The 26,747-nt window shown below is 36.2% G+C and overlaps 1 protein-coding gene across 40 annotated transcripts in view; it reads right to left on the bottom strand.

Annotated features, from left to right (window-relative positions):
- Window positions 1-26,747, bottom strand: part of MTERF1 (mitochondrial transcription termination factor 1) — a 560,591-nt gene that overhangs the window by 102,039 nt on the left and 431,805 nt on the right. For 2 of the 40 annotated variants that reach the window (XR_013523988.1, XR_013523954.1), the window contains one exon: window positions 17,429-22,134. The exons of 37 other annotated variants lie outside the window; for them this stretch is intronic. The gene's annotated coding sequence lies outside the window, so the exon portion shown is untranslated. Of the gene's footprint in view, window positions 1-17,428; window positions 22,135-26,747 lie in introns of those variants that run through there. One more of the 40 variants, XR_013523991.1, reaches the window with a different exon arrangement.

Raw genomic sequence — 26,747 nt, 5'->3', positions numbered from 1 at the left:
AAGAAAAGCAAAGCACACTGCCATGTGTGTACCTACGCAACTGTCTTGCATGCTCTGCTCATGTGCCCCAAAACCTAAAATGCAATAAAAAATTTAAAAAAAAAAAAAAAGAAAAACAAAGAAGTTCTTTCTTCAATAATATATTAACTTTAGCTCACTGTAACATCTTTACTTTATAAACTTTTATTTTTTTTAACTTTTAGACTCTTTTGCAATAACACTTAGCTTAAAACACAAACACATTGAACAGCTGTACAAAAATATTTTCTTTATATCCTTATTTTATTTGTCAGATGTTTCTTTTTTACTTCTAAAGTTTTGTGGCTAAAAACTAAGACACAAACACACATATTAGCCTAGGCCTACGCAGGGTCAGGATCATCAAGACATAACGAGGCAATAGGAAATTTTCAGCTCTTACTTAATCTTATGGGACCACCATCCTATGCACAGTTCATTATTGACCAAAACATCATGGTGTGGCCTATGAATGTACTTCAATATAAATTTCCCCTGTAACTGAGCAACTCTACTATTCACCATTTACCCAGGAAAGAAAACACTTTGTCAAAGTAATAGATGAAGAGTCATTTTCTATGAAGAATAAGTATTCAATAACCAGTTCCAGTTTTTCCCCACTGTTATCCTGGATTAAATTTATATAAAAGATACATTATCTGCCTTATGGAATCACCTACTAATATTAAAAAATAATCAAAATATACTTGAATTTCAAAAATTTTAAATCCACTTTGAATTGTACAAATTTTCATTTTTACATAATAGATCTACCTAGTTAGGGAGCTGACTGTTTCTTTCTTGAAGACCTTTCCAAGAGACAGTTTTCTTTAGTTTCTAGACTCATGAAATGATTGACGACGCTATAGAAGAAATTTCTGTGCTAGTTCTCAGTGAATCACCAGGAAGACTCATGAGTTTCTTTTTACATTTCAAAGCTACTCAAAAGTGCAATCCAATTTGGTAATTGAAAGAGTGATTATTATCTTTGTGAAATATATAGCTGTTCTGTTTCTCTTATTCTTTGATTATTTTACCCCCACTTGTCTATTTCTCCATTGGAAAAGAGGCTTGGACACTAGAGGGAAATCAGGCCATAGTTAAGCAAATCTGTTTACTTGGCAAATGGCTCAATTTGTGAGAAATGAACACTGTATTTTAAATAATGGTTTTAGAATTATCTTAAAAATTTTTATGACAAGCTTGATATCTTGACACTATTGATATGGGGTGTGTGTATATTGGGGTCGGGGAGGGAAAAGAGATGGTTATGATGAACAGTAGACTCAATAGTTCAAACTTAAAACATAAAATTAGTTCTATTTTTAAAAACTGTTACTTGTCAAAGTAGACTTTTTTCTCCTGTTTAACATGCTACCTCTTAGTCATGGAGCAGCTAAGAGCACAGCCAATGTCATTCTTTAAAAAATTATCCCAGTGGGGGCAATACTGGTCTTGGGAAGGAAAAACCTACACTTGGTGAAATAATATATGGCCTAACAAATTCACAATTGAGTGACTTTTCTTGCAGCTGTGGTTCAAATTATAGGCATTTCAGATGTTTAATGGTGACTTTAATTTACTGTGAGGAAGTATATGATGAGCATCTGGAAGGACATGATTTTACTTTAATCATTTTGATTTAGGTGACAGTAATTACAAGTATCATCATGGTCTATAGAGAAAACACTGGTTTTACTGTTACCTGCCAGGACTTGTTTCCATCCCTCACCAGGGCATTTTTTTCTTGGACCAAGAGGAGTTAAATCATCATTCTGAAATTTCCTTTGCTACTTAAGTGCCTGGCATGATCATGGATTCATAATAATGGAACAAATTGATGAATTTACCTAGCCAAATAACTACAGTTTAAAAGATTAGGAATAACGGTGTTTAAGTTAACTGAGAAAAGCAGTGTTAATCTGCCCCAGAAACTTTAAAGCTAAGTAGGTGCAGCAATTTGAAAGACCTTGAAGTAACATAAACTGCTTCTGTCTCTGACTGGGCAGGTAGTTTTAGGAAAAGCTTTGCTAAGTGCTTAGCCAAGAAGGCATTAAGTATGGAATGGGGCAAAAGCCTTTCTCTTAGCTCTTCAGTCACTCTATTTCCTGTTTTAATAAATATAAAAAAGAGACTTAAAGTCAAGGAAAAAATATCTCAGCTTACTAGAAGGTTTTTCAACCCAGAGGGACTATTCAGACGATATGAATGAACATACTTCAATATGGAGACATCATTAAGCATATGTGGCACATGGCAGATATCAATAACATTTATTGAATGAATATATGAAAATACCACCAATCAAAACTTTATTAGAAGTTAGTTGTTAAACAGCTACTAGATTGTAAAATTATCTTACAAATATGAGAATCATTGTTAAAAAAACATGTGGAATCCCCTAAAGACTACTTGCCATTGAAAAGATCCAATTCTGTTCCTGACTTGGCTGATATTGTTCTTCTGGACTCTCTACCTCTTCTATTTTTTTTTCATCTGTAATATGGGAGCCACAGTATATTTTCTTTCTACATCACTAAGTTGTGGTGAAGATCACCTGAGCAAATAGCAATGTCTCAGGGATTGAAGAGAGTTGAAAGATACCGTGTTTTCTATATTATTCAACTTATGTTTTCCTAGGTACTCCTTTTCCTCTTCTTCCTCTCCCACATAAATACTGCTGATAGGGGCAGGAGGCAGACCCCTAGGCAGATGAGGCAGAATTCTGGTGAAACCTCACCTTCAAACCAAGGATACTTTAAAGCCTAAAAGCCAAGCTACAAGTCTTGATAAATCCATGGACCAGATTCAGAACCTCTTTTCCCGTTTGGCACACTTTCCTCTGATAGATCTCCAACCTTCTCCTATTTTACATATACCTACCCTTCCCTAATTGGGTTTTTACACTGTCATGCTCATCTTTCAATGGTGCCTTTGTTTTAGACTTTTTTGCACACTCACAAACCAATCAGCATGCACACTTCCATTCTGAGACCCTAAAAACCCCGGATTCAGCCACACTTTGGGACTGCCCGCCACTAGGTGAGAAGAGACCATCTGACTTCTGAAAGTTGACTGCCCTCTGGGATCCCCTCTCTGCTGAGATCTGTTGCTCAGTAAAACTTTACTCACTTTCAGTTGTCAGTGTAACTTCATTATTCTTTGATGTGGAACAAGAACTGGGACCTGCCAAACGTGAGTACGGGAAAGATTGTAACTGTAGCCCTCCACCCTCTGACAGAAGTGGCAAGCCACCTCACATGATGGGAAGCTGTGGCGGGGCTGGGCCAGCCCCAGATCCACAGGCCAGAACAGGGCAATGGGACTAAAAGAGCTGTTAGCACACTGTAACACCCCCCTGGGATTTCAGGGTTGCTGGCATCCCTGTTCGGGTGCCACAGCATTCCCCTTGTCCAGACGCTGGCACCCAAGGTGGAAGCAGGTTTTGGCTTGCCCAGCCCAGCTGCGAATTGAGCGCAGATTTCGTGCGGAGTGTGGAATCCGGCAGGAGTGCAAGCCAAGTGCAGTTCACCAGGCTGAGTAGAGAAGGTACCTCCTGTGGTGAGCCCGGAGCCAAGCCAGGCACAGACAGGGGCATTACCGGCCATGGAGGTCTGTGGCTGGTGAAGTGGCTCCGGGAAAAATCCTGGGCAACTGCTAAAGGTATTTGAGATCCAGACATTGTGTTTCTTTTGGACTTCATAAATAAGCCATGGTTTTGGTCCCGAGGTCACTCAGAGAGGTTGTACTCAATTATTCCAGGGTCTGTTAGGCCCAGTCCTGTTTAGCTACATTTGCTCTTTCTTGGGCTATTTGACTTGAAGCAATTTTTCTCCATATTAGCACCTCTTTCTAAGCAGACATAACAGAAATTAAAGAACACCAACATCATATTTTCTTAGAGTTGAAAAAAAAAAAGGCATTACGGACCTCAGCACAGACTGCCCTGTTAGCAAAGCATAAGGTCACACAGAGAAAAGTTCCTTGGTCATGAGCGATCATATCTGCATACAGCAAAGCTGAGTATTCCCCAGCTCCCTATCCAGTGCTCTTATCATGACTCCAGTCTAATTAATTTGACTGGTGAAGATGCTTTTTGTATAGAGGGGTTGCAGGCCTTAAAGTAGGGATAATCATTTTGCCCTGTCCTTTCTGTCTTCTTTGCCTGGGCATTTGAGAGGTGACTTTGAATGTGGAGTCTCAGAATGTGAAGATATTTAAAGCTGTGAACTCTTTGCAGTTCCTAGTTTTGTTCTTCAGTTCATTATTTGGAATCCATAAAACACAGATTCTATGAAAAGAAACTCTTAATGCTGGATGCTTTTAGTGGTTAGGTTACTTTTTTTTTAAATTAGCGAACTTCAAGACTCTACCCAAAGTATACCCTGGACTTATAATGGAATATGTACTTAAGGGGATTTATGTTATGGAAATTGGAACTAAATACTCCCCAGGTAAAGGTATCATGATGGAGGTCTCCCAGCATAATTTCTTCCTTATCCAATTAGTCTACCAATCCTGCTAATCTTATTCACCTTGCCACTGTCTGGCTTAGGAAAAGCATGTGATCTGATGGTAACCAATGATCCATGAAGGAAGGTCTGCTAGGTGGGGCTGGAGATTATGAGAAAGATTTCCTTGCTCCTAAAAAATTAACAAGGAAGACATGGACCCTTTTCTTTCTCTTGACACAGTTGTGTCTGTATATGATGCCCAGAACTGCTGCAGCCATCCTGATGTCTGTCTGAGAATGAATCCAACAAGAAAGCATTGTAAAGCCAAAGTGGTTGTCAGAAAGGTAGAGACAGAGCCCTGAGATACTGTGTCTTTGGGAAATAATTATTTTAGCCTGTTTAATAGAGGTTTTCTGTTAACTGCAGCTGAAGTCATCCTAATTGAAAATGTGGGTGGAAGAAACTCTAACTTTATCATTGATAACCCACCCTCATACCCTCATCTCTGAAAATGCTTTGAAAAAATGTAGTTTGCTGATACATAGCCATTCTCTGTTAGTTTCTCTCTAAGGAAGTGTGGCTCTCAGAGCACAGAAATAAAAATTATTGGCTGGGCGCGGTGGCTCAAGCCTGTAATCCCAGCACTTTGGGAGGCCAAGGCGGGTGGATCACGAGGTCAAGAGATCGAGACCATCCTGGTCAACATGGTGAAACCCCGTCTCTACTCAAAATACAAAAAATTAGCTGGGCATGGTGGCGCGTGCCTTAGTCCCAGCTACTCAGGAGGCTGAGGCGGGAGAATTGCCTGAATCCAGGAGGTGGAGGTTGCAGTGAGCCGAGATCGCGCCATTGCACTCCAGTCTGGGTAACGAGCGAAACTCCGTCTCAAAAAAATAAATAAATAAAATAAAGAAAAATTATTTATAAAGATTCTTCCTGGATAATCTACTCTGCTTCAGGCCGGTTGGATAAAGGATAGAATTAATTCAGGTATTAGAGAGAAAAGTGAATCAACAACTCTATTGGATATTTGTGCCAGTATTTTAACTCAAACTTAACTGAGTAGATAAATTATTTGTATTTTTTCATGAGAACGATTGTTCATGCTTGATTATTAGTTTCTAAAGGAAGTATTCTTAATTCCAAGCCGAATAGCTCTTATATCGTTAGTTTCTAGTGCAGAGAAATGTGCTTGATGAATTTGTGTTGACTTTTTTTTCCTAGCCAATACGAAGATTGCCAGCCTCTGCCAAAATCAGCACTAAAACTATTTTTCATGAGTAATAACAATAATATTCTTTCTTAAATAGCACCTTTAATCCAAGAATCTTAGGCCTATATAAACATTCACTCAATAATACACTCAAAATCTCAGTATTTGGTTGATGGGGAAATTCACCTAGGTGCAAGAACACGGAAATAAAAATAGAGCCTAGAAAGTTGACTCATAATAGTCTTTCAGTCTATTGTACCCACCTAACTATTCAAGAAAAATAAAAAGAACAGTAGCTTCAGCAGGATAAACAACTAAGCTTTTCCAGCCCCAACTGATGATTCATTATTTCTATTTTCCTCCTGTTTAAAATTATTTTTCATTTTTATTCCATTTTATTTTTGAAAGTGAGAGATCTAAATGCCAAAGGGTAAGGAAACTGAGCTGGTTAGAACTGTCTAAATATCTTGCATCTGTAAAAAATGACTTGGCAATATTTGAGAAGTGAGGTTTCTTTATATATTTACAGAGCTTCCTGTTGGGCTAAAATATTGTCAAAACAATTTTTCTCTTTGTTCTTAAGTAATGCTCTTTATAAATTGAAAGGGAAGAGAAAATGGAATCCAATTTTGGAAGAATAAGAAATAATGATTCATTAACTTTCCAATATTCTGAAGATCACCAAATTATAAGGAAAGCTTTGAACTTCACTCCTTGAGGCTTAGAATAAGCAGAAGCTACATAGGAGTTGATCTTTGACCAGCAATGTAAGTTTTAAGAAAATTCAGTGACTGGGCACGGTTCATGCCTGTAATCCCAGCAGTTTGGGAGGTTGAGGTGGGTGGATTGCTTGAGTTAGGAGTTGGAGACCAGTCTGGATAATAAGGTGAAACCCCATTTCTACCAAAAATACATAAATCAGCTGGGCATGGTAGCACACATCTGTAGTCCCAGCTACTTGGGAGGCTGAGGTAAAAGGATTGCTTGAGCCTGGAAGGTCAAGACTGCAGTGAACTGTGATGGTGCCATTGCACTCCAGCCTGGGTGACAGGATGAGACCCTCTGATATGGTTTTGCTGTGTCCACACCCAAATCTCACATTGAATTGTAATAATCTCCACCTGTTAAGAGCAGGGCCAGGTGGAGACAATTGAATCATGGGAGGATTTCCCCTATACTGTTCTCGTGGTAGTGAATAAGTTTCAGAAGATCTGACAGTTTTATAAAGAAGAGTTTCCCTGCAAAAGCTTTCTTGCCTGCCCACCATGTAAGACTTGACTTTGCTCCTCCTTTGTCTTCCACCATGATTGTGAGGCCTCCCCAGCCACATGGAACTGTGAGTCAATTAAACCTCTTTCCTTTATAAATTACCCAGTTTGAGGTATGTCTTTATTAGCAGTGTGAGAATATACCCTGTACCTAAAATTTTTAAAAAAAAGAATAAAAAGAAAATTCATAGTAAAACTAAGGTTTCAAGATATTGTATTTGACAGATGACTAACTTTTTTAATATAACAAATGAAAATTAATAAGCTGATTATAAATTAATATTTTCCATTATTAAAGTAGACTCATTAGGGTCTTGACATGATCACATTTTGATGAATCCATTTTTGGTGATTGATGATTACTCTGTCTTAATTCCTAAAGACTTGGAAATGAAATATCCTCATAGAAACTAATAAGAATGCATTTTTAAAATTCTACTTATTCTGTTTTAGTACTCTTCCATTTAGGTCTATGTTAGCCAGGGGTCTAAGTCAGTCTATGAAGCATCATGTGAACCTGGCCAGTCAGCTCTCAGAAGGCAGTGTCACAGTGAAGACCTTACTAAAATATCCCCGTCACATTTTCCTGCTTCTGAGTTCACAAAGAGAGTACAGAGGAAAATGTGGGTTTTCCTTTACATTTTCAGCCTTCCATCAATAACTCTCAGTCATCCTTGTTAGGGACCTATACTGAAACTGTGATTTCATAAATTGCATAAAAGGATTCATTAATGCTGAAACTTAATATGAAAATCAAGATAACACAGAAAACAGTTCTAGATTTAGAAGGTGGTACCACTTACATTTCAGTGGAATGCCAAATCATATGCTTTACTGGAGATATTCTTTCTTTCTTTCTTTTTTATATTAGTCAAGATTTGTCCACCTGTTATTTCAGTTGTTAAGCTTGCTCTGAAGCTTCCAGTTGTTAAGCTTGCTCTTATAGGTAATTTCTAATTTTCAAGCAACTTTATTATTACACTGAATGCTCACAACTATCATATGAAATAACTTGGCTCCTAATTTCTTACCCATTGATCTTTCCTCTCCATCATTGTAACTTTCTTAAAATCCTGAAATACATGTGGATTACCTAACTCATTTATCTTAAAATATTGTCACTATCATCTTTATTTTTCTGTACTGTCTCTGTAAGAACTGAATCACCATATAAATCCCCATTTATAGGCATAATATCTCTTTAGTGTTGCTATAAATTATTCAGTAGATTTATCCAGCTTCCCAAAGGCTGATGAGCTTCATTGTGGAAAGCATCTCTCCACTGTGTGCCATTATTGTTACCCTATTGGAACAAGTCTGCATTTAAAATCCCTTGTAAAATCTTTATAATCTGAAATTTCAAACTACCCTATTCAGAAAGAGGGAGATAATAAAGTGTATCCACACCATACCCAGATTTTTGAAATGGTTGAGCCAACTTTGTTACTCTACCATGGAAGAAATCCAAAGACCAACAAACCCAGGCCCTCTGTAAGTCTCTTCATAATTATGTCTCTCCTATCACAAAGTACTTTATCTGGCATTGAAATTACATTAATTCTCCATTCACATTGCTCTTGCAAGAAACAAATATTTCTTTGTGTCTGAATTTTCCACATCGTTGCCCTGATGAAACATATGCCATTGGAGGACAAATATATTGATGCAAATGAAAAAGAGCAAATTAGTTCCAGAACCTAGTTAGAGATAAAGGATGCCATCTCCTTATTTCCTGAAATGCAGCTTATATAAAATGTCACACTGGGCTTAATTTGTGGAGAAAATCATGCTGCAACTTCATAACTGTCAATTTTTCTAACTTGACATTTTGTTCACTCCAAAAATGTGGAACCAAATTGTGGGAAACTTCTTCCTACCACTTCTGGCAAATCCATTCAGTAACTCTTAATGTTATTATTGAAGATGAATGAGCCACCCAAGGTTTTAGAAACTCAATTCTAAAAAAAAAATCTCTATAAGATTTTGGTACAAATGCTTAGAGCCAAATTTTGAAATTCCCTGGATCAGCGAAAATACTTTTCCTGGGAGGACTTGTAGTGCTTCCTTTCTGGTTAAGCTGCAATTCTACAAGTCTTCCTTGAAAATTTTGTTACTCCTGCCAGAAATTGGAGAATAAAAGGAAGAAACTGTAAACTCTTAAAAACAGTTATCTAGAATAATTATCAGTAAGTACACATTTCATTGAGTAATTACTTGCTGGAACACTTGATCTAATAGGAGAGACTTTTACAAAAGAATAACATTATTTCATTCTCAATCAGCACATTTAAGCCACTCAGCTTCCACATTTCAGACTGAAGCTGAAGTAACTCTTTCCTAAATGCTTGATGAAAAGTGAAAAACTAAAACAAGTTTCAACAGTTATACAGGGCATAATATGAATGAGTTCAGATTTGTGTCTTATTATTTTCATTGAATTTACTTGTAACAGTATACAAGTTCAGACATAGACTTGGATATTTCCACGGTATCAGGAAGAAAGAGTATACTGGCCCTGAAATTCTGATATGACATTTTTTCTCTGAAAATAGCACACACCTCTTCCATCACCATGTAGCCCAGTTCCTGATGTATATAGGGCAATTCATAAATAATGAATGGATGAATAAATAGGAATAGAATGTTTGCTGTTTGGTAAATTGTGCCTTCCTTCTCTAGGGAGACATAACCATTCATTTTCATACAGAGTGCCCTTGAAAAAATAATTTGAGCTTGATGCTAATGGTCAAATGAGTTAGGAGAAGTGGAGGGAAGGATGCAAACAGTGCTAGTCAGACCTTAACTAAACTGGTAACCATTTCCTATTCCTACTTTGGAATACATCTCCACATTAGCTCTCTTTAAGGAAAAATAACAGGAAATTCATGCTTTAACTCCTATTTAAAAAATAAAACGAAAATGAACCAAAAGAAACAACAGCAAAACAATCCCAGACCTTAACCCTTTTCTGGAATTTGAAAGTGATCTTGAAATACTGTGGTTCTCAGCATTTCAAAGATGAGCAGAAGCACACTATATCTTGGGTTAGAAGGGCTTTTGCAGGTTTGCAGAAGGTTTTTATATATCCAGCAGATAAGCGTCTCTCTTTGGTAATATTTGCCCAGCCCACCTGATCTCTCCCATGTGCAGAATTCCCATTGGTTTCAAAGGGATTTTGACTAGAAATAAGATGTGAAATCCCAGATCCCACCAAACACTTAGAAGAAAGGAATACATTTTTCTTCTACATTGACTTCCTAGTTACAAATATTTTCTAATTTGTTAGAATCAATTAAAAGGTAAATTATATATTGTTAAATTAAGAAAAATGGAAGAATCTAATGGATCTTAAGTGTCATAATTCAAGCACATAGGAATGAGTCTTCTGATCCAAATTAGGTTTGTGGCTGGTCAAGCAACAACAAAGAAGGAAGAGTAAAATATAAATAATTCCATATAACAAAAAGAGATAGTTACTGTATGACCGAAGTTACTAATTACAAGAGAATATGTGACTGACAACAATGGTTTTGCTTTATAGACAGAATTAGGTATGAAGCTTCTGTCATTGCTAGTAGTAATTGAGGTTGGAAAGACTTAAGAGAAGTGCTGCTAGGAGAGAAGGAGGAATTTACCAAATTTATTGAATACCTACTACAAGTCTACTGTAATCACTGTATTAATAGTTCAAGAACAAATTATACAGAGATGTAATTATTTATAAACACAGTTCATCCTATGCTTTGTCTCATTTTAATTAAGAAAAGACTTTTTAAGAGGCTTCATTTGCTTGTTTGTGTGTGTGACTTTAAGTGTTTAAGGAAATCTCTGTCAAATCACTAGCTAACCACTAAATTAATAGAACAGAGATTTCAGAGACAACACATGACAAAGAATACAATCTTTACAGAAATAGTTTACAAAATTCACTAAATAAATGACTATAACCCACAAGAAGCAGCAATAATAAGCCCTGGGAAAGCAGGAGAATCTGATTTCTAGAGTTGCCACATTATAATATTCAAAATGCCCTGTTTTTATTTTAAAAAATTATGAGGCATGCAAAGAAACAAGAAAGTATGGCCCATTCACAGGAACAAAAGAAATTAATAGAAACTATCCCCGAGGAAGCCCAGACATTGGACTTAATACACAAAGCTTTTAAAGCAATTGTCTTAAATAATTCCCAAAGAATTAAAGAAAGTCAGGGACTAAGAACTAAGAAAAATGGAGAAAATTTTCAACGAACATGGAATATCAATAAGGAAATAGATCTTATAAAAAGGAACCAAATAGAAATTCTGTAGATGAAAAGTACAATAACTGAAATGAAAAATTCACTAGAGGGGCTCAGTATTAGATCTGAGCAAGCAAAAGAAAAGTCAGTAAACTTGAAAATAAGTTAATGGAAAATATTCAGTGGGTGAGCAGGGGAAAAAAAGTAACAAGGAAAAATGAACAGCACCTCAGATTTCCATGTGACACTATCAAGCTTACCAACATAAGTATAATGACAAGGGTAAGAGAAGAAAGGAACAAAAAGAATATTTTTTAAAATAATGGCTAAAAATGTCCCAAATTTGATGAAAGACACAGATCTATACCTTCGAGTAGCTGAACAAACTCTAAATAGAATAAACTCAAAAAGTTTCACTCTCATATACATTATAATCAAACTGTTCAAATACAAAGAGTATTTTTTAAAGCATCAAGAGGCAAGCAATTTGTTGTATACCAGGGATCCTCAATAAGATCAACAACTGGTATTTCACCAGAAATCATGGAGGTCAGAAGGCAGTGGCATGAGATATTTAAAGTGCTGAAAGAAAAAAGTGCTATCAGCTAAGAGTGCCATATCTGGAAAAACTATCCTTCAAATGTGAGGGATGTATTAGAGGACTTCCAGATAAAAGCTGAGGGAATTTATCACTCTGCTTATAGACCTGTCCTACAAGCAATTCTAAAAGGAGTCCTTCAGGCTAAAACAAGGGCACTAAATTTGAAGCCCTACAAACATATAAAGAACACAAGTGAAAATAACTAAATATATAAATATAAAAGCCAGTACTAATGTATTTTTGGTTTGTAACTCCTTTTTCATATGAATTAAAATTAAAATGCATAAAACAATAATTATAAATCTATGTTCATAGATACACTATGTATAAAGATGTAATCTGTGATGAAAACAAGACAAAGGGTAAGGGACAGAAGTGTATAGCAGAAGAGTTCTTTATCCTATTGAAGCTCAGTTGATATTACTTAAAACTATGTTGCTACACATATAAGACATAATTTTAATCCCTAGAGTAACCATTAAGAAAATACTTGTTCAAAGATAAAGAAAAGTAAAAGTAAAATCAAAATAGTGCAGTAGAAAAAAAAACAGCTAAACACAAACGTAGGCAGTCATAGAAGAATTGAGGAATAAAAAAGATATAAGACGTGTAGAATACAAGTAGCAAAATGGCAGAAGCAGATCCTTCCTTATCATCACTTATTTTAAATGTAAATGAATTAAACTCTCCAATTAAGAGATGGAGATTGGCTGAAGGAATTTTTAAAAACTGAGCCAACTTGTACTGTCTACAAAATAAATTAGATTCAAAGAAACAAATAGGTTGAAAGTGAAAAGATGAAAGAAATATTTTTCTTGCAAATAGTAGCCAAAAGACTGTGGGAGTTCTTATATTAATGTCAGATAAATTTATTTTAGGTCTAAATCATTAAAAGAGACAAAGAAGGATATTATATATAATGGATACTTTATATATATATATTATTTATATATTATAAAGGAGTCAATATATCAAGAAGATATAACAATTATAAACTTACATCCACCTAACTACAGAGCTCCAAGATATATTAAGCAAAAAATTGACATAATTGAAGGGAGAAATAGGAAGTATTAATAATAGTTGGAGACTTCAATTCCCCACTTTCAGTAGTGGGTGAAACAAGTGGCCAGAAGATCAACAGGGATAGAGAGGATTGGAAGAACACTAAACCAACTAGACCCATACAGAACATTCCATAAAACACATATGCACATACAACACTCTCTAGGATAGACCATATGTTAGGTCTAAAAATGCGTATCAACAGACTTTAAAAGATTGAAATTATAGGCTGGGTGTACTGGCTCACATCTGTAATCAGCTTGAAGAGCTGAGGCAGGTAAACAACTTGGGGTCAGGATTTCAAGACCAGCTTTGGGATGGTGAAACCCTGTCTCTACTAAAAGTATGAAAATTAGCCAGGTGTGATGGTGCACACCTGTAGTCCCAGCTACTTGGGAGGCTAAGGCAGAGAATCACTTGAACCTGGGAGGCGGAGTTTGCAGTAAGCTGAGATTGTACCGCTGCACTCCAGTCTGGGTGACAGAGCAAGATTCCATCTTAAAAAAAAATGAAATTATGCAAATTATCTTCTGTGCCCACAACAGAATAAAATTAGAAATCAATACCAGAAGGAAAATGAGAATTCACAAATATATGAAAATTAATACTCTTAAACAACTAATGGGCCAAAGAAGAAATTACATGGGAAATAATAAAATACTTTGAGATGAATGAGAATGAAAACATGATCCAAGGATTCTAAAGGATTAAATGTAACCACTAAAACTGATATGGATGAATCTGGAAACCATCATTCTCAGCAAACTGACACAAGAACAGAAAACCAAACACTGCATGTTCTCACTCATAGGCGGATGCTGAACAATGAGAACACATGGACACAGGGAGGGGAGCATCACACACTGCGTCAGTAGTGGGTGACTAGGGGAGGGACAGTGCGGAGTGGGGAGGGTGGGGAGGGATAACATGGGGAGAAATACCAGATATAGGTGATGGGGGATGAAGGCAGCAAACCACCTTGCTATGTATGTACCTATGCAACAATCCTGCATAATCTGCACATGTACCCCAGAACCTAAAGTACAATTAAAAAAAAACCTAATATGCAAGTATATGTATTGGTATAGAAAAATGTTGGCCAGGTGCAGTGGCTCATGCCTATAATTCCAGCACTTTAGGAGGCTGAGGTAGGCAGATCTCTTGCGCTTAGGAGTTCGAGACCAGCCTAGGTAACATAATAAGACCCTGTCTCTATAAACAAATAATAAATTTGTTTGAAAATATATACCTAATTTTTTAATGTTGACATTATATCAAGTTTAAAAAGAAAAGGGCCAGCTGCAAAATGTAGGCGTGTACCAAAGGATTTCTTTAAATGCCTCAGACACATGTATTCACACAAACAGAAGAGCATCTAAACAGTTACACAGCACAAGTCCATTATGGTTGTCTTTAATTGACCATTTTGGATATTATGCTTACTTTTTTTTTTCTGTTTTTCTGTATTTTCTAATTTTCCCCAATAGATACATATTACTTAAGTACATTTTAAATTAAATTTAAAAAATAAAATGTAATGAAAAGTGAAAATTATGAAAAATAAATAGGTGCTATTATGAGAAAATAATTAGACATTTGGATTTTGATAGGATTCTGTTGTAATTTTTAAAAACATAAAACCATTAAAACAAGCAGATGAAGAAAATGAAATACAGATTATTTAAAACCAGAAAATTTCAACAAAGTTATTATATAATGTAAGCTTTTGAAGAATTTTTCAATCAGAATATTTAGCTACTGCCCTGATAACTCTTTGATGTGATTTAGTTAGATAACAGCCTTCAAGGAGAAAGTAAACATACCCTAGCATTAAGAAGCACTATTTCAGGTGAATGATTATTTCACTACCAGTATTTGGAGCAGCCATTTCAGGATGATTAATCCCCTGGGAAAAAGAAAGAAATTTCCCCTCTTTGGCAATCTGGAACTCTTTAGAGCTCTCAGCAGTGCTTGCTTTCTTTTTACATTGTTGAAAATCCAGTTGTATTAGATTAGTTGCAAGGATTAAAGTGTTATGGGAATGAAATATCCAAATATATTTTCTCTCTTTATTCTGATATAAGGAAAGTTTTATCATCTCAAAGTCTCTGTAAATTTGGTAAGGGGAAACCTCAAGTCATAAAATGTAAATCAAATCATAAAGTATGGTCTTAAATGGCAATGGAAAAGCAAGAAGAGGCCTCTTGAATTTTTAAAAATTTCTGACTTTATTACCAAATATGGATCCTCTTTATGAAAGAATTAAGCTTGAGAACAGGGACACGGACAGCACTCTTTCTGTTATTTTCTGTAATATAAGATGCTACTCTATAGGCAACTTTTAAAAAACTCAATTTAAACACACACACACACACACAAGAATAATACGATGATTAGTCTATGTTTGCAAAACACCTTAAATTTCTCCGAAGAAACTCAGTTCTGCATGATCCTTGACATTTTAAAATCCTGCATCCTGTTTCTCACTAGCTTTGTTCTCAGAGAACAGGACCTCATCTATCACTGTGCTGCCTTTTCTAGTTTTCCTCGGTATTCAGATGAGCCTTCCCCATTTTTGTATGTAAATTATTCCTACTTCTTAAAGTCCATAAGAAGGAACTCTTTTTAACTTTTAAGTTCTGGGGTAGATGTGCAGGTTTGTTACATAGGAAAACGTATGTCATGGGGGTTTGTTGTACAGATTATTTCATCACCCAGGTATTAATCCTAGTACTCATTAGTTATTTTTCCAAATCCTCTCCTTCCTCCCAACCTCCACCCTCCAAAAGGCCTCAATGTGTGTTAGTTCCCCTCTGTGAGTCCATGTTTTCTCATCATTGAGCTCCCACTTATAACTGAGAACATGCAGTATTTGGTTTTCAGTTCCTGCATCAGTTTGCTAAGGATAATGGCCTCCAGCTCCATCAGAAGAAGGAACCATTTAAGTATGTTGACTATAATTTATAACTGTTTTATGACAAACAGTAACATGACATTGCATATCAAATTCAGGAATGAAAAACATGACAATTTGTAATGTCCCAGAGCTACCTAGAGAGGAATTTCAGATTTCCTCCACAGGTGGGGCCCTGAAAAATCTCAACAAAAATGATCTGGCTTTCTCAGAATTCCAGAGGATAGTTCTGACTTGCCCTATTGTAAGAAGAGTTACCCGACTACAAACTTTTGTCTTTATCACAAGTTTGATAGACTCGTGATAAAGTCACAACACTGTGACTTTCACTAGACTGTGGACACTTTCACAGTCAATAACATTTTCTAATGTATCCCATTGCCTTATATGTATTAGACTCAATGAATTTTGTGAATTTATGTTTCTAATGATACCCTGCAGAGTAGGAAATCCAAATAGACAATAGTAGCAGAATCTAGTTATTAGGTCAAAGTGTAGGCCCTTCTTTGAATGGCAGTGTGGTGTCAGCTGACAAGACCAGTAGCAAAATCAGAGAGGCTTCTTCATGAGGCGACACTGTAATTTCATCACCTTCAGACAAATATCTTTAGTGTTTCTCCCATTAGTATTCACTCATCTCTGTTTCTACCATAAATACAGTTTTTATAATAAGATTAACTTCCATTATCTAAGAAACCATACATGATGTTAGTTTTTTTTTTAAGTAATGCAGACCAGTAGAAAAAATATTTGTTGCCCCCAAACACTGGAATATAGTTTTTGGGGACAATAAATATTTTATTTAAAATAGTTTTGGGAGACAATGAATATTTTATTCAATGTAAGCTGAATATTTATGAGGGAGTTAGTATTCAGTACTTTTTCCTTCTGTTGAACCCTATTATTCTAATTCCAGAAATCAGAGAGTAAGTGTAGAAAGAGTGTGCATGACACTTAATAATGTTGTACCTTATTCAGTCAATAGTATTGAATTTATGAGAAATTAATATGTAAATAATTCTACCAGCATAAGTTAGGGGGCCATTATGTGAGTCTGTTTCTTAATTCTCTATTTCATTCCATTGCTTAATTTATCAATTTCTGTGATGACTACACACTGTCTTAACTGCCAGAGTTTTATATTCTGTCTTGATAATCTAGCAGGGCATAGTCTTATCTTTGGGTAGATGCCAAAATTAGAGCACTTTCTTTTTTCTGAACTATATGTACTTTGATTCCTTTCAATAAATCCAGTAAAATGGAAATTACACATCAGAACACAGACACTAGTAAGAGGGTTTCAATTTTCCTCTATTTCTTATCAAGCAGAATGCCAGGCAATACCCATATATTTCCTGTTTCTTCAATTCTCCAATGAAAGTGAGATTCTTCATCGGAGCTGTGCAGAGCCTCAGGGATGGCATTAGTCTCTTGTTAATTTCCAAGCTGTCTATGCTGGGGGGAACAACTGAAGGGTTGTTCATACTTGCAGCCAAGTTTCTGCAGGCATGGCTGGGCCATGAATTATAGTGCGTTTTCTCATTCGTGAACATTCCATATAGGTTAGGTACCTCTTATCTGAAATGCTTGAGACCAGAAGTCTTTCAGATTTCAGATATTGGAATATTTGCATATGTGAGATATATTGGCAATGGGACTCAGGTCTAAACACAGAATTTATTTTTGTTTCATATACACTGTATACATATAGCTGAATGTAATTTTACACAACATTTTAATGATTTTGTGCATAAGACAAAGTGTGTATATTGAATCACCAGAAAGCAAAGGTGTCATTATCTCAGCCACTCATGTGGACAATCTGCAGTTCTTTGGCATCACCATCAATCTTGACTCCAAATTTTATATGCTACTAATAAGCCACCATTTTCTTACACTTATTTACATATAAGTACACAATAGTTAAAAAAAATAAAGACATACCATTAATACAGTGAAACAATAAAGTATTCAGAGTAACTAAGCAGCACAGTAGCATCACCTGAATACCTGTGTCAGCTGTTAAACAAGAGCAACGACAAACAATGGCAGGCTTTCACTCTCTACCTACAATGCTGTGTTTTGATTAAAAGGTTACTGTACACTGTATTTTTTTTTTTTTTACTTGAGAAGAAACATCAGAAGCAGTCGAGGGACCAGGAAGTGGGTCCTCTAGGAATGAGGAGGCATTCTGCTGGATAGCTTTTTTAAATGTTTCCTCCAGAGTCATCTGCCTCATTAACAACGGTTTTTGTCTTAGAAGTCTCCCTTTGATTTTATAAACTGACATGGTTTCTTGTTCTATTATGAATGCATGCTGCACTAGTCCTCCAATATGCTCAGCACACATTTTCACCATGTTATCTATAGGCACTTTTTCCTACAGTGTTAATATCACCTTCATCATGACTGTTATCATGATCACCTTGATTCAGAGCCATTTCAGCTATTTCACCAACAGTCTATGAATGAACAACTAAAGCTTCATTATCATAGCTAAAATCTTCTTTGATATCCACTTCTTCCAACTTATTGGACACCAAAGGCATATTTTTTGCATACATAAGGAGGTTAGACATGATGTTTTCTCACTTGATACATGAAATCTTTCAAAGTTACCATCTTGTTCATCATCACTGAACCTAAATGCAGGCAAGAGGTTGTGCCAGGTGTGCACAGCTGTGTCTTTAGCCATTGTGTTCCAAGCACTGGCCACAATGTATACAGCATCCTTTATGCCAAACTCCTTTCACAAACCTTTCACACCCATGTTCACTGCTGCTAGCATGCTGTTAAAGAAAATGTTTTATAATTACTCTTCATTGATGTAAGGATACCCAGTCATGTGGCTGAACTTGTTCATATTTTCGAGAAAGTGCATGGTATAAATACTGTTTTTAATGAGATTTTGGCTGGAGGATGAGCAGATCAGTTGTCAAGGAATAACAAAATCTTGCAGTTGACATGAAGTCCAGTTTCCCTACAGTGAGCATGAGCTGCTAGTACAAAATGTTTGTGAAACCAATGGTGATCCATGCCTTTTTGTGAGCATAAAATGGTCTGATAAGAAATTCATTCCTTGAAAACAGGATGCAAGCTTTTGCCTATAACAAGTTTACACTTATGGGTGCCTGCTGCATTAGCACATCCCAGCACAGTTATTCTGTCCCTGAGATTCTTAATCCCTATAGCTGTCTCATCAGTTTTAATGAGTGGATTTTTGGGGCAATAACATCAAAACAGTGATGTTTCATTAGTATCATGAACTTGCTCTGTCATATTTTCATTAGCAATGACCTTGGCAAACTCATCAATAAATTTGCTGCTTTGTGATCAGCAGATGCCTTATCACCACAAATCTTTAAAAATTTAATGTCATGTCTTTCCTTAAATTTCTGCAGCCTATGGAATATTCACAGTTCCCTTTAATTTTCAGTTCATTGTGATAGAGCTTTGCTTGTTTTATGATCAGTATCCCAAGCATCCCATTAAGTAGCATGTGTTCAATATGACACTTGATTCATTCTTTCAATACACAATTGAGATCTTCATTTTTAGCTTTATGCAGTATTTTCCCATTTTTTGTTAACTCCTGTTTATCACTTTCATCATAGAACTTCAACAGTTTATCCATCTGTTTCTTCAGGTTATATATGCTGGTCATTCTTACATCATACTTTTATCCTTACACCACAGAGCAGAATAGAGAATAAGTAAAAGAATCCACAGTGACTAATGCACACAGGTTTTGGACCCATCTGGGTCACCATGAGAACCTACCTTTGATATGTCTGGACTGCACATGAGCCATTTTATCAGCCTCTATAGGCATGCTTACATGGGGGGAATCTGGGAATATACATAAAAAGCTGTATGACAGCTGAAGAGGGCTGGGAAGTTCTTTTTTCTCTTGGGGACAGGGCACAAACTATGTGTTGACTGCCACCCATCACATGAGATCAGGTGTGAAATGTTCTACTTGTAGCATCATGTTGGTGCTCAAAAAGTTTTGAATTTTAGAGCATTTGGATTTTAGACTTTCAGATGAGGAATGATCAGCCTGTATATCTTTATTTACTAAAAAAGTCTTTATTATTTCCAAAGTTGTCTATAAAATTTTTTGTTCCTAGGTATACTGTATTATTTATTGCTATTTTGAATGGGATACTTTCTTCTAATATTTTTACTAACTGGTTATTGATCATGCATAGGAAAATTCTTGATTTTTAATCTTTTAGTTTTTGTGTCTGACACATATTGAAGTGATTGCACCATTTGGTTTTTTGGTTAGGTATATTCCTAATTATTTTTGTTTATTTTTTGGCAGCTATTGTCAAAGGGGTTGAGTTCTTGATTTGATTCTCTGCTGTTGGTTTATAGAAGAGCTATTGACTTGTACACATTAATTTTGTATCCTAAAACTTTGCTGAATTGTTTTGTCAGTTCTAGGAGCTTTCTGGAGAAGTCTTTAGGGTTTTTGAGGTGTAAAAATCTTATCATCAGCAAACAGTGACAGTTTGACTTTCTTTTTACCAATTTGGATGCTCTTTATTTCTTTCTCTTATCTGATTGCTCTGGCTAGGACTTCCAGTTCTTGTCCAAGAAGAGTGATCAGAGTGGCATCTTGTCTTGTTCCAGTTCTCAGTGGGAATACTTCCAACTTTTCCCCATTCAGTATTTTGTTGGCTGTGGGTTTGTCACAGATGGCCCTGTAGTTTCTCTAAAAAAGAAGAAACTCTTTCGAGACTGCAACATTAGCTCTTACCTAACCGTTTTCAGCCTTCTATTCTGCCCTACAGATTTTCGACTTGCCAGTCTCCAAATTTCCATGTCAATTTTTTGAAATAAACCTTTTTTAAAAAAAATTTGAGATGGAGTCTCCCTCTGTAGCCCAGGCTGGAGTCAGTGGCATGATATTGGCTCACTGCAACCTCCATCTCCCAGGTTCAAGCCATTCTCCTGTCTCAGCCTCAGCCTCAGACTCCCGAGTAGTTGGGGTTCACAGGCATCTGACCATGCCCAGTGAATTTTTTTATACTTTAGGTAGAGATGAGGTTTCACCATGTTGGCCAGCCTGGTTTTGAACTCCTGATCTCAAGTGATCTGTCTGCCTCGGCTTCCCAAAGTGCTGGGATTACAGGCGTAAGCCACTGTGCCTGGCTGCTATGCTCTGTGTTTTATATGCAAAAAGGAATTTTGGAATTTAGAAACCCGTTTCTCTGCCACCAAAGCCTGATCTTGTAATATTTTCTTTCTAGAGATTCAGAAAGCATAATTTGAGACTGAGCAGTGACTTTATTGTTCTAGAAGACATTATTTTATTTTCTGGTCCTGAAACACAGAAGCTCGTTGACCCAATAGAATGGAAATCACATGGCATAACAATTTTAAGAGAATTAAAAATATCTTGACATTAAAAAATACCAAATTGATTCTGATAGATTGAATTTCCTTATGATCCAGTTGGTCTAACTTTATTTAGTGACCTAAAATCACCAGTTACGGTAAAATTATATTATCTGTTCCCCATTCTTTCTTCTCTCTTCAGCCCAGACATATATTTTAGCAGGGACACTTGCCAATGTCACTGGCTCAGTTTGGCCAGGTGACTTGCTTTGGTTAATGGAATGTTATAGAACATAATGTGAACCACATTCAGTCAGAGGCTTTAAATGTTCATGCATGGTTTGGTTTGCCCTCTTGCATTCTATCCTGAAGAGATATTATTCCAGAGGACCACAGCCTCTTCAATCCAAGTCCCAGAATGAGGAGACATATGAAACAGATCTGAATCTAATCCATATCCTGGTGCCAAGTCTAGCCCTGCCAAGTCCAGCTGAGCCATACCCAATTTATGGCCTGAGAGCAAACAAGTAAGTGTTTGTTTGTATAAGTCAACTGAGATTTGGGAGGTGGTTTTTTACACAGCATTACTGAAGCAAACAGCTGATAATATAGCAGTTTTATAGCAAATTACTCTTGCATGCTCTATATTTTACATGGTTCACAGCGGTTTTAATTCAAATTATATATCTGATTGTTCAGTTCAACCAAGTATCTGTATGAATGAACAAAATAAATTAATTTGTAGTGTATAGTTTTTTCAACCACATTTGGATGAATGCATTGGAAATACATCTGTGTCTTAGTCTATTTCTGCTGTTATTACAAAACACCACAGGCTGGATAATTTATAAACAATACAAATTTACTTTTTCACAGTCCTGAAGGCCGGTAAGTCCAAGATCAAGGTTCTGACACATATAGTGTATGGCGAAGACTCTCTCTCTCTCTACTTCAAGATGGCACCTCTTACTGCATCCTCCCATGGTAGAAGAGGCATAAAGGGGAACAGCACTGTATCCTTACATGGCAAAAGAGAAGAACGGGTCAAGAAGCTCTCTGAAACCTTTTTTAGCCCTCATAACTTGATCACTTTTTCAAAGGCCTCACCTTTTCATATTATGACCTAGCATTTTAAATTTCAGCATATACATTTTGAAAGGACATATACATTTAAACTATAGCAATCTGCATCTTCCCATTAGGTCAAAAATATTGCAATTGTTTTCCACCAGCAGGCCAGTAAACTAGCAGGGTCTTCATACATCAAGGCCTTCTACTTCAGCTTGGAGTATAGCCATTCTTGACAGGCTTTATGTTGGCCAAAAATAACATACTATCCAGTGGGAAGATAAGTACAACTTCCTCATGACCAGCTATTCACTTACACAGCTGCAGCCTAAGTGCAGCTTCCTATCAATGCGATAAAAGAATAAACTAGGTACAAACTTTGGTTTTCACATATTACCACAGATGTCTATTTCCTCCATCTTAGGTTGACATCTGTGATGGCCTTTCTGAATAACTCAGGGCATCAGAGGGTTGCTGTCTCCCGCAAGCCAAGATAAGGTTGGCAAACACATCTGTGTAATGTGTGCACTGGGCACATTTCCTTGTTGAATTATTCAATTAAATCTGATAATGAGAGCACATTGACATAGTTAAACACTCAGGTGAATAAAAGATTCACTTTGAAGTGCAGACATTTCTGGAGTCATTGGTGTGTTAACAAGTGATGATACTCGCTACCACCATCCAGGGAGGGAGAAACTTTAGAAAAGGTAAGCTAGAGTTGAGCATGCTGGAGTTGTTTTCTGGCATGATTTCAAGGAGATGAAAGGTAGAGGCAGTTTCCAGTGTTCATTTGAGCCATCAATCTTTTTAGAATAAATGAATTGAAGTTTAAGAGACAGAAAAATAAGACACAGTTCATAAGTGAATCTTATTCCCCTGAACTCTAATGGGACATAGAAAGATGAAGTAGCATAGGTATCAACACATCTGATACCTATCTTCCCTCTGCAAAGCCCTTCATGCACAAACCCACAAACACATCAGATTTCCTTATCTCGAGTCTCATCCTGTAAAATGGGAGGGTTTGGCTGTTCCCCGATGATTAGCATGGTACATATTACAAAGTCCCCACAGAACTTAATAAAAGGGCCCCATCCATAAATGCAAATTTGGGCAGTAGCTGTTATTTAACTATGATGTGTACATTGTGAAACATCTGCCAATCACACTGGCTGTCTTTAAAGCAGGGCACCATTACTAACAGTGGTTTGGGACTTGCAAATGCTAGCTTGTATTTTTATTAGCTTGCCCTGTTTCTCCAACTAGTCTGTATGCTTCTTACAAATAAAAAACATCTCTTAGCTCTTCTGTAACTTCATTACTTAGCATAAGACAGAAAGCACAAAGGTCATCAATAATTATACAATGAAAGTAGCTAGTAGCTGACATTTATTGATCTTCTTGCATGTTCCAGACCCTGTCTCGGGCATTTTATATACACTATCTCTAATTAATACAATTGTACAACAACCCCAAATGAAAATATTATCCCAGTTTAACAGATCAAGAAATGGAGGGTTCTAGCTGGTGCTGTAAGGTAAGAAAAGGAAACCAAAAGGGTTAAGAATTAAAAAGGAAGAGCCAAAATTATCAACTATTTATAGATACTTGATTTTGTACATTAAAAAATCTAAATAATCTGCAGTTACATTATTATATTTAAAAAGATAGATGGCCAAGTTTTCAGGATAAAAAAGCAATATACAAAAATCTATTTTATATCCGAATGGCAAAATATAAAGAGCAAAGATTAAATAGAAAATTTACTATATTATAAATATCAAGTACCAAGGAAAAGATCTGCCAAAAGATATGCCAGATTTCTACAAATATAATTATAAAACTTAATGAGAAAAAGACAAAGACTTTAATAAATAATTGATAAATATTCTGTGTTTGTGGATAGAAGACCTAATATTATAAAGATGTAGTCTCCTCATGTTGATGTATAAGTTTAAGGCAACGCTAATCAAAGTCCCAGCAGGGTTTTTGATAGAACCTAAAAATTTCTTTCTAAAATTTAAATGAAATGACAAGGGCAGAGAAGACCTACACCATCACTCTTGAAAATAAAGTTGGGAGACTGCATTTCTTTAATTGTCTATTTTGGAATAGACAATTTTATGTTTTTACAATAAAAGGGGCATTTGAAAAAGAAAAATGAAAGAAAAGAAAATGAGGGTCAGAGAGGCTATGGCTATGAGACTAAGCCAAGACCATATTGCTGGTTAAATAAGTATGATCATACATTTAATGAATAATATATGTTTTAAATACTTATATGTTCATGGTTAACAATTTAGAAAAGGAAGAACCAAAATAAAGTATCACTAGTAACTGTTCATTGCTGACATATTTTACTGTCCCCAACACTGTTTATTCACTGTTCACAGAACACAGAATTGGTTCAATCAAAGATGCTTGTTTGCCCTAATCTTTCTTTCCAAATCCTTGTTATCAGACTTAATAGGGGAAATTTTTTTGTCAAAGTATTATGTTCACTTGCCATTGAAATAATGTCTTATCAATTATACCTGTATTTTATACACTATTTGCCCTATTCACTCAGTAAGAAAAATGTAAAAGCAAAACTAGGGAGAAAATGTGGGGGGGGGGGCAAATGAGAAAACATACTTTTTTGAAACACTAGACCCATCTAAAAGCAGTAAATAAATGTTTACTTATTCCGTTAAGAGGTTGGAAAATGAATTATTTTTTGCCTCAAATTGTGAAACAATGCTACCTCCAAATTTATATGTTAGATGTTATTCCTCCACTGACCTCCTCATGATTGCAACCTGATAATGTGGATGAGTCATTGAGATGAGTTTCCTTCTTATATTATCTCATTCCAGATCGGGAAGGACTATTTAGCTAACCACTTTTTTTGCCTCTGAGGAAATTGGAGCCCAGACAGATGAAGTGACCAGATTGTGGTTGGTCAGCTGGCCAGTGTCAGAGTAGCAATTAGAGACCAGGCTTTCTTTCCATTATCCCAACCCCAGATGTCCAAATTGTACTTTAAAAAATCCACTGGCCTTTCCTAATGTAATAATTAAGATATCATATAAGCATAAGGAATATATATTTTTCTTTAATTATTAATTAACTCGTGACTTGAAGAGCAAGCCACTAAAAATATGTAGTAAGTCTATTTAAAAAAACCAACTCTGCTTATTCACCAATAGGAACACCAGGAGCTGGTATGTCTATATCTATATCTATATCTGTATCTATCACATTTAGTGTTTTATTTAGTTCTCACTGCAATCTTGTCAGCTGTTGTCATGAACTTGACTTTACAGATGAGGAAACTTGATCAAAAAGACTGAATTATCCAGCTGTTGGGTGGCAGTCAGAACTCAAAAATGGCTTTATAAACTTGACTTTATTGCTTCTTCCATTTCAACTAATTTCCTAACTCTTTTCATGGCAGAGTTTCCCACCTATCCCCTGCTGGGTTAGAGATTCCCCCTTCGGCCACCAGAAGGTGGCTGCTTGGACAATGACTACATTCTCAGCTCCATGCCTACTTGGGTGAGGCCCTGTGATGTACGCTCATCAGTGGAATATGAACAGAAGTGTTATGTGTCAGAAGAAGATATGCCTTCTCCCTCCTTTCTTTCTCCCTTCCCATTGGCTTGAGTTGGTTTCCAGGGTGTCCTTGGGAGTGGTTTGGGCCATAATTTCAAAAGACACAGTCCTGAATACCATAATCCCAAATGTTGAAATCTGGAAAGATCAAAATCCCTAAAGGAAGGCACACATTGAAGATGGCAAAGCCACTGAGCCTTTGTCCCAAAATAAGAGTGGAGCAACTGTGCCTTTCAGCTCTCTGCTGTTAGCCAGTTATATACACAATGAACTGTTAACATTAGCAAAAACAAATGTTTCTTGTAAAAGCCACTGAAATTGTGGAGTTTGTCTGTTATAGCAACTAGCAGTACTCTAACTAAAATGAACACCCTTCATAATGGAGGTGAGAATTCAGATTTCTGCTATTCTTCAACAAATCTCCATAACACTTATTTACCAATCCACTGATTTTAATTGTACTAAATGGAAATGATGATGAACAGTCACTTTTCCAATGACCTCTCTGACCCTTTTTCATTGTTTAAAGGTGAATGATAATTACCGTCTTATATTTCTATTTGTGGTATCCAAACAAAATCATCGTAAAACCCCATTATGGCATAGTTAGTTGTAAAATAAATAGATATATGACCAAAGAAAAAAAGAGAAAATAAAAAGACTTCCCTCTTTTAAACCTTTCTAAGCAATTCCCATCTTCGAAAGTAATTTTGAAGAACATGTACATTTCTGACTGGGAAGGGGGTGGTGATCTGGAATTAATCAGTGAGGATTTATTGAGTTTCCTAAGTGTATGGCTTACGCATGGGTTTCCCTGCTCACTGGCAAGCCTCAAAGCCTTAACCCTGAGGATGCTCCCTCAAGAAAACATAGGGCCTGTTTTCTGGGAACTGATTCCAAAATGTGGCCTGAAACACTATGCCAAGAGCTCAAATCTGTTGTATTTTTTCCCACCACACAGAAGAT

The sequence above is a fragment of the Callithrix jacchus genome, chromosome 11 (genome assembly GCF_049354715.1).
Source record: "Callithrix jacchus isolate 240 chromosome 11, calJac240_pri, whole genome shotgun sequence".
Lineage (NCBI taxonomy): Eukaryota > Metazoa > Chordata > Mammalia > Primates > Cebidae > Callithrix > Callithrix jacchus.
This window is presented reverse-complemented; position numbering and strand designations above follow the sequence as displayed.